At 37.2% G+C, this 14,036-nt stretch overlaps 1 pseudogene; it reads left to right on the plus strand.

Annotated features, from left to right (window-relative positions):
* Positions 1 to 9,889, plus strand: part of LOC109089219 — a 44,340-nt pseudogene extending 34,451 nt beyond the window's left edge.
* The last annotated feature ends 4,147 nt before the right edge of the window (positions 9,890 to 14,036 follow it).

Raw genomic sequence — 14,036 nt, forward strand, 5'->3', positions numbered from 1 at the left:
TGGGGAAAGTCGTGTTGTTATTGTTGTGAAATGCTAGGAACTATCAGTAATTTCTCGTATTTTTGGTGTCTGAATCTGTTTATAAACATACACAGAGAATGCAGTTCATTCAGAGCAGATCTTCTGTAATAGTTTAGATTTCTAAATGTAAATTATTTAGGTTTTTTTATATATATACAGCAAATGTCAAGGTGTTATATCCTGATTTTAAGAAGAAAAAATATCTCATCTTCAGAGACTGAAAGTGTTGAAAAGGAACTCTTAAGTAGTTTGATTACTATATATATATATATTTAACTAGTGCTGTCAAACGATTAATCGCATCCAAAATGTAAAAATAAATAAAAAAAAAACACACATAATGTATAAAAAAAAATCATATAAAATAAAAATATTAAATAAATTAAAAATGTATTTATAAATACACACACATGCATGTATAAGAAAAATGTTTATGATATTTATATATGATATAATTTATATCACTATAAATATATACATGTAAATATTTTAAAAATATATGCAGTATGAGTGTGTGTTTATATATACATAATAAATATACACAGCACACACATATACACTGTGTAAACAAAAACTTTTATTTTGGATGCGATTAATCGTTTACAGCACTATTTTTAACAAATATCGATGCCATGTAGACCTTCATGACTATCAAAATCTCACATACTTTACCTTTTATGACACGCCAAGTTTAATTCAAAACTCTGTGGTAAATATATACAAATATAGATTTAAAAAATACCTTGAAATTTAAAAAAAAAAAACATTCAATTCAATCGTTCAGTCTTTTGAACATTTTTGAAAAGTTTTTCAAAACTTATTTAAACCAACATGAATGTAATCTTTTTAAGAATTTATCACATCTTTTCATCATCTTTCTCTGTATATATTTACCCGTATGCCATAGTTTTCTTAAAAGTACTTTGGATTATGAAGGACACAAGTACTCAAAAGTTTGGAGTCAGTTATATTTTAAATTAAATGTATCACAGTTTACACAAAAATATTGTGCAGCACAACTGTGTTCAACATTGATAATAATCAGAAATGTTTCTTGAGCAGTAAATCATCATATTAGAATGATTTCTGAAGATCATGTGACACTGAAGACTGGAGTAATGATGCTGAAAATACAGCTGCACATCACAGAAATAAATTACACTTTAACAGAGATTCACACAGAAAACAGCTGTTTTAAACTGTAATGATATTTAAGTTGTAATAATAATGAAAGCAGGATCCTGGCGTGTGTGGGATGTTTTCTCCTCGTGAGGCGCAGCAGATGTTGGTTTGGTTGCTCGTTTACAGTAATTCTTCTTCACACAGGCCGTGCTGTTATAGTTCCAGTGAAACCAAATCATTCAGCCACCGCTGGAGGCATTTATTTATTTAAACGATGTATAAAAATATTACTTTGAGTCACTGTCTGCATCTTGAAGTCCAACACTGAATAATTTTGTCTTGATGTAGACTGGAGTGGAGAGGAGTCGGTGGGGTTTGAGTTGTTTGTTGTTAAAGTGAGCTTCATTCACTGCTGCAGCAGCTTTATCACACTGCTGTGATTGAGACGTAATGCCTCATTACTCTGAGAGAGTCACGATCGAGCTCCGCCCATCAATTCTGCTCGCTCGGTTGCACTATTAAAGTTATTATAAAGCTGTCATCTGTAGACATGTCAGAAAGTAATGCATTATTAAGGTGTGTATGATTACTATTGCTTATTTTTAAACCCTGAACAAAAGTAGTGAAATTCAGCAGTCACAGTCTGCGCTACAGATATTATGAATATCAAAATCATAACATGTGATTACTTCTCCAAGCGATCTGGTTATTTTCAACTTATGAAAAATCACCCAAGTTTGAGGTTTGTAAGATTTTTTTATATTTCTGAAAGAAGTCTATTCTGCTTACCAATGCATTTATTTGATCAAAAATACAATAAAAACAGTAAAATTATTATAATGTAAAACATCTGTTTTCTGTGTGAATCTCTGTTAAACTGTAATTTATTTCTGTGATGTGCAGCTGTATTTTCAGCATCATTACTCCAGTCTTCAGTGTCACATGATCTTCAGAAATCATTCTAATATGATGATTTGCTGCTCAAGAAACATTTCTGATTATTATCAATGTTGAACACAGTTGTGCTGCACAATATTTTTTTCTGGAAACTGAGATACATTTTATTTTTCAGGATTCACAGATGAATAGAAAGTTCAGAAGAACAGCATTTATTTGAGACAGAAATCTTTTGTTACATTGTAAAATACTGTCACTTTTGATCAATTTAATGTGTCCTTGATTAATTAATCTGTTTATTAATTTTGAGTGTAGAAATTGATTGAAAATTACTTTCTTGAATTTAATTTTTTTAATTATTAAAAAAAAAAATGAATCAAATTATACAATCAAACCTGTAACATTTGGATTGTGAAGAACCTAAAAATAATCCACAGCACCCTAGCAACCACCTGAAGATGTTGTGCATAGCAACATGCTCAGAGCACCTTAGCAACCGCATCTCAGCCGATGGAGAAGCTGCAGCCGCTCATCAAACCTCTGCTAGTACACAGCACTGTTTCACCATGATTTTACTACAGTATGTACCATGCAATTGAATGAATAGTTGCATAAGTGTTTACATAAAGGTTCAAAGAGTTTGAAAAAGTCTAAGATCATGGTGCATAACTTTTTTTAAGCCTATACCATGGTAATAACATGACTTTAACATATTAATATAATATTCAAATAATGCTTTTATTAATCAAGGATCAATCAAATTAACAAAAATTAAAATTAAAAAAATTATATAGTGAAAGCAGGGCATTAGAATCGAGTATTCAGACAGACTGTGCTATAAACATGAATAAAAGCTTAACTTCAGATCAAATGAAGCCACTCAGTGTGATGCCTTCCCTGACTGTCAGCGCAGGAGCAGAACCCTCTCAGCTTTCACTCGTGTTTGAAGGAGATTCTCAGTGATGTGAGGGTGAACGATGTTTTATCTGCTGGTTGTTCTCTCTCTCTCTCTCTGTCTCTCTCTCTCTGTCTCTCTCTCTCTCTCTCTCACTGTCTCTCTCTCTCTCTCTCTCTCTCTCTCTCTCTCTCTCTCTCTCTCTCTCTCTCTCTGTGGTGTGGCTCCAGGTAAGCCTGCTATCGCTCACAGGGATCTGAAGTCCAAGAACATCCTGGTGAAGAAGAACGGCACGTGCTGTATCGCAGACCTGGGTCTGGCCGTGCGTCACGACTCTGCCACCGACACCATCGACATCGCACCCAACCACAGAGTGGGCACCAAACGGTACGGCCTCGCTGCTCGACGGAGAAACGCCGCGGTGCTGACTGGTTCTCCATCTCTACTGCTGCTAGTTCAGTAGTCCTGCTGAGAGTTTGCTGCCTTTCTATTTAGTTTTCTCTCCTATCAATAGCTATGTTTCCATCCAAAGATTAGAATTTAACTTATGCACAAAACTGAAACATTTGTGAATAAAGCACTGTTTCCATCCAACGAGTCCAAGAGAATAAAATCATCACTTCCTGATAAACTGGCACTAAATATCACTGAGAAAACTAGGAGAAGCCACTGAATATAATAGTTTCATATGTGATAAATGACTTGTCTCAGAGCGAGCAGACGAAACACAGTAAATGCTGTCAGTGCTTTCGGAGGTGGATGCTGCGGTTTGGGAACGCTTTCAGAAATACTGTAATGTCAGACTTTGCTCAGAACAACATCTCAGATGATCGGTCCGCTGGTTAGTCAAGTTATCACGTCTCATAGCGCAAAGTCACATGACTTTTTCAATGCGCATGGAGGAATTTATTCAGTAAAGCATAGTTTATGCACTTTTTTTTTTTTTTTTTTTTTGCACACTACTTGAATGTGCAAAAGATTTTTTAAGCTCATTTTTAGAATTTGTGTGCATCTTGGTGTTTCCATCCGATGTTTTTTTTTTTTTTTTTTTTGTGCGATATAAAAACATAGCTAATAGGAAGTGTTTTTTAACCTCTTGACTGTCACGCGTCCCCTCAGCTGGATGCCTAAGCTTACTTCACTATAATACAAATAAATCCTAATCTAATCGTGACTAACTGTATTTCATTGGAAAGGTCTAAGACTCCTAAATAGATATTTCACCAGTTTTACACGTTACAAATTATGTAGGAAAAGTAATAGATTATTTTATGAAAAGAGTACACCTCAAAAATCTGTTCTGAGTTCTGACACGAAAAGTCTTTCTTTATTGCCTTTTTCTCTATCACACTTTAGAAATCAATTTGAAAGCTTAAAATCTCAAAATTCTTCTTTTAAAACCATTTTAAAATCAGACATTGCATTACCATGGAAATGGTACATCAAAACCATATTACATTCCTGTCTGTGTTCAAAGATGAAAATACCTATTTATATGGCACAAAACATTTAATTATAGTTAAAGGGTTAAACAGAATGTGTCATATTAGCCCACACAAAATACCTAATTATATGGCACAAACCTTTTATTTATTCATTTATCTATTTTTGCTGTAGATGTTTTGCTTATCTGCAAAATGTGAATTTACAAGTCTACAAATTTCTTTGGGTCTTAAAATGTCTTGATCTGGACATACGTTAAGGCCATAAAAAAGCTTTAAATCAGACCAGGAAGTATTCAGTTCACAGAATTAAAGCTTTAAATGTTGCATGCACTGCAATTTCTTGCTCTACAATTAATTTGTTTTCTAATACAAATATTTAAACATCTTTAATTCACTGGAGAAGCAAAACGAAGAGATGAAGTCCTGTTTTCTGAGAAACTAGAAACTAAAATCAGAAAAGTCATTAAACTTCAACTTGAATTGAAATAAAAATTTATAGAAACTATATGACATTAAAAAAAAACTAACAAACATACACAACAATTTTTTTTAAATAAGTGAAAAACAAAAATTTCAACTAAAACTAATTGATGCTAAAACACCAGTAATTGGAATTGTGTTGAAAAAGCAACTCATTTTGTAGACATTAGAGAACATATTCATGTATTGTGTTTAATTTATTCCTCACATTTTCTTTAATTGCTCTTAAAAATGTCTTAAATTCACTTTGATCAAACCTGCAGAAACCCTGGTTTTAATATGCAGCTCCTAAAGTCTCCATAGCTGAGTGCATTATGACTTTAGCAGCTTCCTTTAAAGGGTCACATGATGATTGATCTAAACCCCAGTGTCCGGTAGGTTTAGGGGCGGGGTTAGGTGTAGGTCATTCGTACAAATTCATACAAATTGCGCAACTCGTAAATTATGTACAATTTGGCAAAAATCATATGAATTTGTATGAGTGTGGTTGTACAAATTCGTATGAATTAGCCACCGAGTAAAATATGTACAAATTGCCATGAGATCGTGCTGTATTTTCACCATACTGTACATTATTGTTTCTCCTCTATGCCCCGCCTTCTGAAACGTGTTGATTTTTACAAAGATCATCGTTCTGAAAAGCGAGGTCTGCTGTGATTGGCCATCTATCAGCGCATTGTGATTGGCCGAATACCTCAAGCGTGAGACCGAAATGTTACGCCCCTCACCATACTGTGATGTGTGTCCCAGCAGCACCAGACTCAGTCCAGCTGCTCTGCTCGAGCACATCCCATCATCGCTGCTCTTTCAGCAGTTCAGTCTGTACTGTTAGGAGTAACTGAATAACTCGGGATACTGGTTTATTTCACGTCAGAGGGAGTGTAAGGCACGTTATAAACCGAATTACTTAAGTAATTAAGTCGCTAACCATCTCAAATGATTCAGATAGATTTGGTGAACTGGTTTAACTGGTTCACTAAGAAGATCCATTTAAATAGAAAGATTTGTTTGCGATCCGGACATCACTAGACGAGACAAAACCAATTAAACCCATTATAAACGAGGCATTTGTAGCATCCAGTGGGGACATAATTACTGATTATAATTACATATACTGTTACTTTTTACATGTTGTCATAACATAAACATAAAACCATGTCTGCATTTGTGATCGGAGAAACAAGAAACAACAAGCACTACTCTACAGCTCAAAACTCACATTTGAATCATCAGTGACAAATTCTTTAAATGTGAAAAGTACTTACAGGCTGTGAGTCAGAAGCAGCAGACTGTCCTTGTAAAGTCTGAACTGCCCCACTTTATAGAAACAGACACTGTATTGTAGTCTACTCTCACAGGAAACAGTCCTCTGTGAAATGCGCTTCACACATCTGAATATTTGTACTGAACTGTTCTGGAACAGTGTTGTAAATACAACTTAACCACTGATTTCTAGTCCTGTCCTCTTTTGGAAGAACAAAGTAGATTCGCTTTCACAACGAAACACACAGCGACTCCATGACATGACGCCGGCGGTAGCAGAGAGAATCAAAGAAACATCCTCTTTCTTCGCTATAAAAATCGTTACCTGTTATGCAAATCTTACCACACAGTGACGTAGAGATGTGGGGTGTGTTAGAAAGAGGTGCTTTAGGGGTGTGGTCAACTCTTAACTTTTATAAAGAATATCTCTTTGGATTTGAGACTTTAGTCTTTGCATCTTTACTGATCTTCTTCATGCACCAAGAGCTTGTAACACTCCAAAGAGAAAGCAACCTTAAATCCATCATAAAACTCATAATACCTCCTTTAAATAGCAGGGTTATTTATAAACCAGTATCATATATATAGAAAAAGCGCTATATATATATGATTATATATAGTTATATATCCATATATCCATCAGACATATCTTTAAAAGAGATACTAGGTTTGGGACTATGAAAGTATGCTAAAACAGGTCAAAACTAAAACCTAAAACCAGGAACATATAAAAACACAAATTAATAAAACAACAAGGATTCAGGTATGCAGTTGTTTCCTGTTCTAAAAATTTGCATAATATTGATGATCTAAAGCTACTGTTTTGGTACAATACAGCCAGAATACACAAGACTGAGGTGTTCGGTGCTTGCTGTGGCGGTGAAGTCCAGGCATCTGTGCTTTTCTTTTTTTAATTCAGTTTTAATTACATATTGATTTATTTCCATGCCTCTAAACCGGCTGATTTGTTTTTCCGGGGCATTTCTTCGTCCCTCGGTGGAACTGCGTTTAGTTTTGGTAATGCTGAATGACAAGAAAGCCATCCTTCAGAAGGACCTTGTTTTTGGATCATGTGGGCATACGTCTCTGGAGTGTGATCTTGCTTTGCTTCATGAAGAATAATGAATCTCTGTTCACTTGTGTCCTTCATCAGGTATATGGCCCCAGAAGTGCTGGACGATTCTATAAACATGAAGCATTTTGACTCTCAAAAGAGCACACACATACACCACATGGCTCTTCTCCTCTGAGAAATCCAACAAAATTTCCAATTGAAGTAACAAAACAACACTAGCTCTACTGTGATAACTCTGCTTCAGTGTGTCTTTATTCTCTCTTTCAAGGATTTTGGTGAAGTCTGTCTGATCTCTTGATCAGCAGCATCATCTGTTGTTTGGAGGATTTAGACTCGTCATATCTTAAACGAAGCATGTTTTTGCGCAGGCATTCATGAGGACTACCAGCTGCCGTACCATGACCTGGTGCAGTCCGACCCGTCGGTGGAGGAGATGAGGAGAGTCGTGTGTGAACAGAAGCTACGGCCCAACATCCCAAACAGATGGCAGAGCTGTGAGGTGAGCACACCCAACACAGCCTTAATCACTCTGTGAGGGGACAATAATATGAGATAAGACGTGTTGTCTTGTATATATGAAGAATTCATTTGTAAAAACAGATAACTCCATTTATATATATTATATTTCCATATTTAAATTCATATATATATAATCTGAGATAAGACGTGTTGTCTTGTGTTTAAGAGTGTCCTGTAGTGAGAAGGACAGTAATGGAATCACATTTATAATATATTTGGAATAAAAAGGCTGACTCCTTTGTCCTGCCAAATTTAATTACACTGATAGGATTTTGTTTATCCTAAATACACAAAATTAAATGACTTTTGATACATCTGATATTTCATCTCAAGTTCTTTGCTGACACTGTTGTCTCCAGTACACACACACACACACACACACACACACACACACACACACACACACACACACACACACACACACCGACACACTCACACACAACACACACGTGTCACAAACACACACACACCCAACACACACACACACACACACACACACACACATACACACACCACACACACACACACACACACACACAGGGACACCAATGCACACACACAAACACACACACACACATACATGAAGAATTCCACCCACACACACACACACACACACACACACACAAACACACACACACAAACACAAACACACACACACAAGACACACCACACACACACACAGTGTCACACACAGAGAAGGACACACACACACACACACAGAGACACACACACACACACACACACACTGACACACACACACCCACCCAAACACATTACAGAAACCACACACATACACACACACACACACACACACACACACACAGAGACACACACACTTCACACACACACACACACACACACACACACCCACCCACACACAAAAAACACACACACACACACACACACACACACACACACACACACACACACACACAAAAACCTTTGTTCAGTGTGGAAGAAATAAAATAAATATTTGTATATAATCATATATAGATACTATTATATATATTGAATTGTTTTCTGTTTTCCATTTACATTTTAGAGTTTTTTGTTTGTTTTATTCAGTGTGTTTGCTTTGACATTTTCATTAGTTGCTGTTTTTTTTAATTTTCTATAAAACTGAAATAGCAAACTTAGTTTTTATCATTATTTTTTTCAAATAATAACTATTTTTCATGATTATATCTCACAGTCTGACCATTTCTCATAATTTTGACTTTATATCTTACAATGTGGCTTTATTTTGTGATTGCGACCTCATTTGTCATGATGCACATTATATCTCACAATGTATTTTATTTATTTATTTAATTTGTTTTTCATGGTTTTAGTTAGCTATAATAACCACGATAAACTCAAGTGTTTTTATGGTGGAGTTTGAGTCTGTGTTCTCTCAGATCTGTGAGTGATGAGCGTGTGTCAGCTGTAATGAGCGGTGTGTGCTGTGTTCAGGCTCTGCGTGTGATGGCCAAGATCATGAGGGAGTGCTGGTACGCTAACGGAGCGGCCCGTCTCACCGCCCTGCGCATCAAGAAGACGCTGTCCCAGCTCAGCCAGCAGGAGGGCATCAAGATGTAGGCCTTTCCCATCATCCTTCAGGGTGGCCTCACTGGCACTTTCACTGAACCGCGCCGGACTCCACCTCACACGGAGCGTCATGCGCGGACCACACATTCTGGTATTATTTATAAGTGGCTCTGAGTTTGGTTTTCCTCTGAGGTTTGACTCTTCCTGCGGGACCTCGGTGTGCACCTCGTGTTCAGTTTCCGCTCATCGCTGCAGCTCTTCAGGTCGGCGTGACTTTAAATACACGTTTTCTGTTCTTGCAAAAACAAACCTGGACATGACCTCATTCAGTCTCGGCGAACATGCTGCGACATATGCAATACAGATCGACTTTATATTTTTACTGCTCTGCCACAACGACTACGACTACAACCATGCCTTCCAAGCCAGCTGTTACCAGAAAGTGCCACTGCTTTGAACCAACTAACTAACCAACTAACTAACCGACCTGCTGGTGCCATCCTTCATTCTCTGAGGAAGAAGCAACAATCAGACCTCTTCACTCACAGCTGGAGCTTCTCTGCACATCGATCGCTCACACACACACACACACCAGGAGGATGGAGGCGTTACCTAAAGTTGCCCAAACACACAATTAGATCGTTCTCTACATGCATCGAGGTGCAGTCATATAGGAAATGGATATTTACCAAGCCATGGGTTTTCCAGCATTTTGTGGCGACTTTTTCTAATAGAATGTGCAAAACATCCAGGAGTGCTGTGAAACTCTTTGGAGCGAGCGTTAAGGGACCAGCGGTGTGTCGGAGCGGACTGCATCAGCACTGTGTGTGTGTGTGTGTGTGTCCAGCACTGAAATGTAGCAGCGCGTGTGTGTGTGTGTGTGAGAGATCAGAGCTGATGGCATCCGAGAGCCGCTCGTGAATGAAGAGAGAAACCAGAAGATGTTCTCAAGGTATCAGTCTGTGGTGCTTATTAAAGCATGCGACTTGAGATCCTCAGTGATGTGCATCTGTGTGTTTGAGGAGAGTTCCGGAGATCTTTAAAGTCAGATTAGAAGGAATATTCAGAGATGAATGCAGGTCAAGCCACAGCATTTGTGTTCTGATGTTGATTAGCACAAAACTAACTAAATATAAACAAACAAATACATGAAAAATTACTAAAACAACAAAAAATCATGGGTATGAAGATTTAAAAATTGTAAATGTAAACATCTTGTGAAAACACTTACACTACCAGTCAAGATTTGTAATGTTTTTAAAGAAGTCTCTCTTCTGCTCATCTAGCCTTAATTTTTCTTTTATCCAAAATTCAACAAACGCAGTAATATTGTGAAATGTTTTCACTATTTAAAACATCTGTTTTCTATGTGAATCTCTGTTAAAGTGTAATGTATTTCTGTAATGTGCAGCTGTATTTTCAGCATCATTACTCCAGTCTTCAGTGTCACATGATCTTCAGAAATCATTCTAATATGATGATTTGCTGCTCAAGAAACATTTCTGATTATTATCAATGTTGGAAAGCTTTTGTAACATTATACACTCTACCTTCAAAAGCCTGAAGTCAGTATATTTAAATCATTATATATGTATTATTAAATTATGAAATATTATAGAAATTAATATTTTTTAGTTAGCAAGGGTGCATTAAATTGATCAAATGTTGCAAAAGATTTCTATCTCAGAAAAATCCTATTCATCAAAAAAATCAACACAACAAAAAAAATTTTCAACAAACACAAAATAATAAGAATATTCGAATGATTTCTGATCAAGAATAGGATCATGTTACTGGAGCAATGATGCTAAGATTCAGCTTTAATCACATGAATAAATTGCATTTTTAAAATATATTCAAATAGAAAGATTTAGAAAGAAACATTAAAGATCTTGCTGTCCAAAAACCTTTGACCGGTAGTGTGATTATTTTGATAATCATGGGTATTACTGGAGCTGTTAAGATTTTAGCTGTTACTTTATGACAACAATGCTGTAAAATTTGACAGAAAATGTTCCCCCTGCAAAAACAAAAAAAAACAAAGTTAATTTGTATTAAGCTGGTCCGTTGACTTCACTGTCAGTACTCACTGAGCCCAGTCAGAACCAGCATCCTGCCACAAATGCTGATGGTCTAGTCTGCAGTGTTCCCTCAGTAGAGCGCAGTGCTGTGTCTGTAGCATGCTCCTGCTCTTCTGATGCTCAGCCTTCACTGCTATGCACAGAAACCACATCACACCCTCACAGATGAGCTGCAGGGAAGTCTGATGATGACACGTACAGTGAGACTCCTGCCACACATCACTTCCTGGAGGAAGCACTTTTAATGTGTGCGTAGGACCCAGTGTCTATAAATAATGTGTAGATGTATATAATGTGTGTGATGTTAGTCAGGCTGGTGGCTGTGTGCCGTGTACAGCTCTGGAGGAGAGTGTGAAGTAAAGCATCGTTCAGTGCTGTCAGAGGAGGACAGATCGTGTAGCAGCTTCAGCAAACTCATGAAAATCATCATCCAGTCGTTCTCACGCGGTTCCAAACCTCGCTCTTCTACATCAGCAGCAGGCTTATTACAACTAACTATAAAATCACCTGAAATACAAGAACTGTTACCTGAAATAAAAACTTCAACAGCTGGTTTCCAAAGCAATACTTCTCACTTTCATTCAAACTGATGTACGAATATAACTAAAACTCAAATAAGGGCGTTTAAAAACAACAAAAAGAATTAATGGAACTAAATGATAAAAGCGTAAATGAAATTAGAGAATGTGAAATGTCAGATGTTAACACGCGTTCTCAGTGACACTGAAGTAGCACGGATCAGGATCTGAATCTGTCGATGTTCGGAGGATAGCATCTGTTGTAGCTCTGGACATCATTAAGCACTAGCGTGTGATTCGGTGGAGTTGAATCTTATTTGATTCCTGAAATGATTCGTTCACAGATCTGATTCAGTTTCTGCATTCACAGAAAAGAGCAGCTAGAGCATTCATCAAAACATCTCTATTCGCAGTCTGTGGTACAAAGCAAGAAAGGCCATGGTTTGGAACGACATGAGGATGACTTTCCCTCTCAGAGTCAGCAGCGTGTAGTTCAGAGGTTCTCACCCATTTCCACCACAACACCTAAACACGTGCAACAAACCCCGCCCGTGACCCAGACTTCTCCGGGGGCAGATCATGCCGTTCAGCGCTGTAACGCTCAGACAAACCGTACGTCTGAGACGCGACAGATGCACGTCAGGATGTCAGTAGTGTAAATCATCTGAAGGAGATTTTAAAGCATGAACCACGGGTCTTTCACTCATTATGCAACGCATCACTCTCTCCATGCTGTTACTAGAGTGTAATTACAGCGCTATGCTATTATTACACAGACACTGTGAAAAAGACCCTCGAGGGCCGCGGCACACGTTTGGAGAATTCTGGGTCGCTTCAGGGCAGCTGACGGGTTTCCCATGGTGCATTTCACTCGGACGCTGCGTGCTGCTGATTGGACGGAAGAGGAAAGCTTTATCATTTTATTTGGTGCCTAAGTTTGACTCGGTTTTGTTTTTTAACTCCACTTAGACTGATGCACCGCATGGGACTTATTTCTAATGTTTGCATCACTTGCTTTTTTAGAAAAAAAAAAATATATATATATATTATAAAGAATAATAAGATTAAATTTCAGTAGGTTTTAAAAGGTCAAAAAGTCACGAGAAAAATACCTCCTCTGAAGACCAATGTGTTTATACCTCAGTGTATATATCTGCTTTGTTTACTCTGAGCTGACATTATGTGGATGGCGTTGTGTTATTGTATTATTGTCCAGACGGTATATTCCTCCTTTAAACTGAGTTTGGTTTCGTTCTGTTCTTTTCGTGTTCTGTGTGAATTACAAGTGCTTTACTGATGTCTTACTGTCCTTCAATGCCTCCTCAGCTGTATAGAGATGCCTTGTACGCTTTCTTTTACAAAAAACAAAAATAGAAAGAAAAAAAACAGAAGTGTATGGAGTGAACCTGGAGGCTGATGTGAGACGTGTGGGTCTCTAAAGCCTCTTTCTAGAGCTGATAGCACCGTGTTGCTTTCTAACATAGTGGAGTAGAGATGAGTGTCAATAAAACACAACTTCTACATACGACTCCAAGCTTTATTACTCTGGATGTGTTCATGCAAAATATCAAAAGATGGTTCTGTTTTATCGGTCCGGTTCATCCGGCTCAGATTAGATTTGGCAGTATTTATATGTGACATATCAGTGCACAATATTTGTGTATTTTATTTACATTTTGTGTGTGAGGACATAAACTCATTTGCAGTGTAAGTGAGCGATGAGTTGTGTGTGGCTTTCTCCAGAATTACTGTTCAGTTAATTAAGAACAATCTTCATTTTAATTAAAATATAACTGATAAAAACAACAATAATAGTGCTAATCATTTTTATTAACTTTATATTTTTTATTATCTGCTTTAACTGTTTTTTCATGAGAAGTATTTTAAAGGAGTGAAAATACAGAGACCTTTGGACATGATGAAGCTTCAGTTTATATTTAACAGTTTGGAGTTAATTCTGAGTTCAGAGCTGGTTTCTTGTCTCTGGAGCTCGTGGGTGAACAGGACGAGCTGAGATTGAGGATCTGTGCTTTTACACACTTTCACCTTTAGATTTTTAATATTGCTAGACTCAAGAGAAGATGAGCCTCGGCGACTCCGGAATCAAATGTTGGTGTGTTCTGGGTCTGGTCCTTTGAGACGGACTTCTCCAGCATGAGCTCCTTCTCTTCCTCAGTTTCTGATCTTCAGAGA

This window comes from Cyprinus carpio, chromosome B24, assembly GCF_018340385.1.
Source record: "Cyprinus carpio isolate SPL01 chromosome B24, ASM1834038v1, whole genome shotgun sequence".
Taxonomy (NCBI): Eukaryota; Metazoa; Chordata; class Actinopteri; order Cypriniformes; family Cyprinidae; genus Cyprinus; species Cyprinus carpio.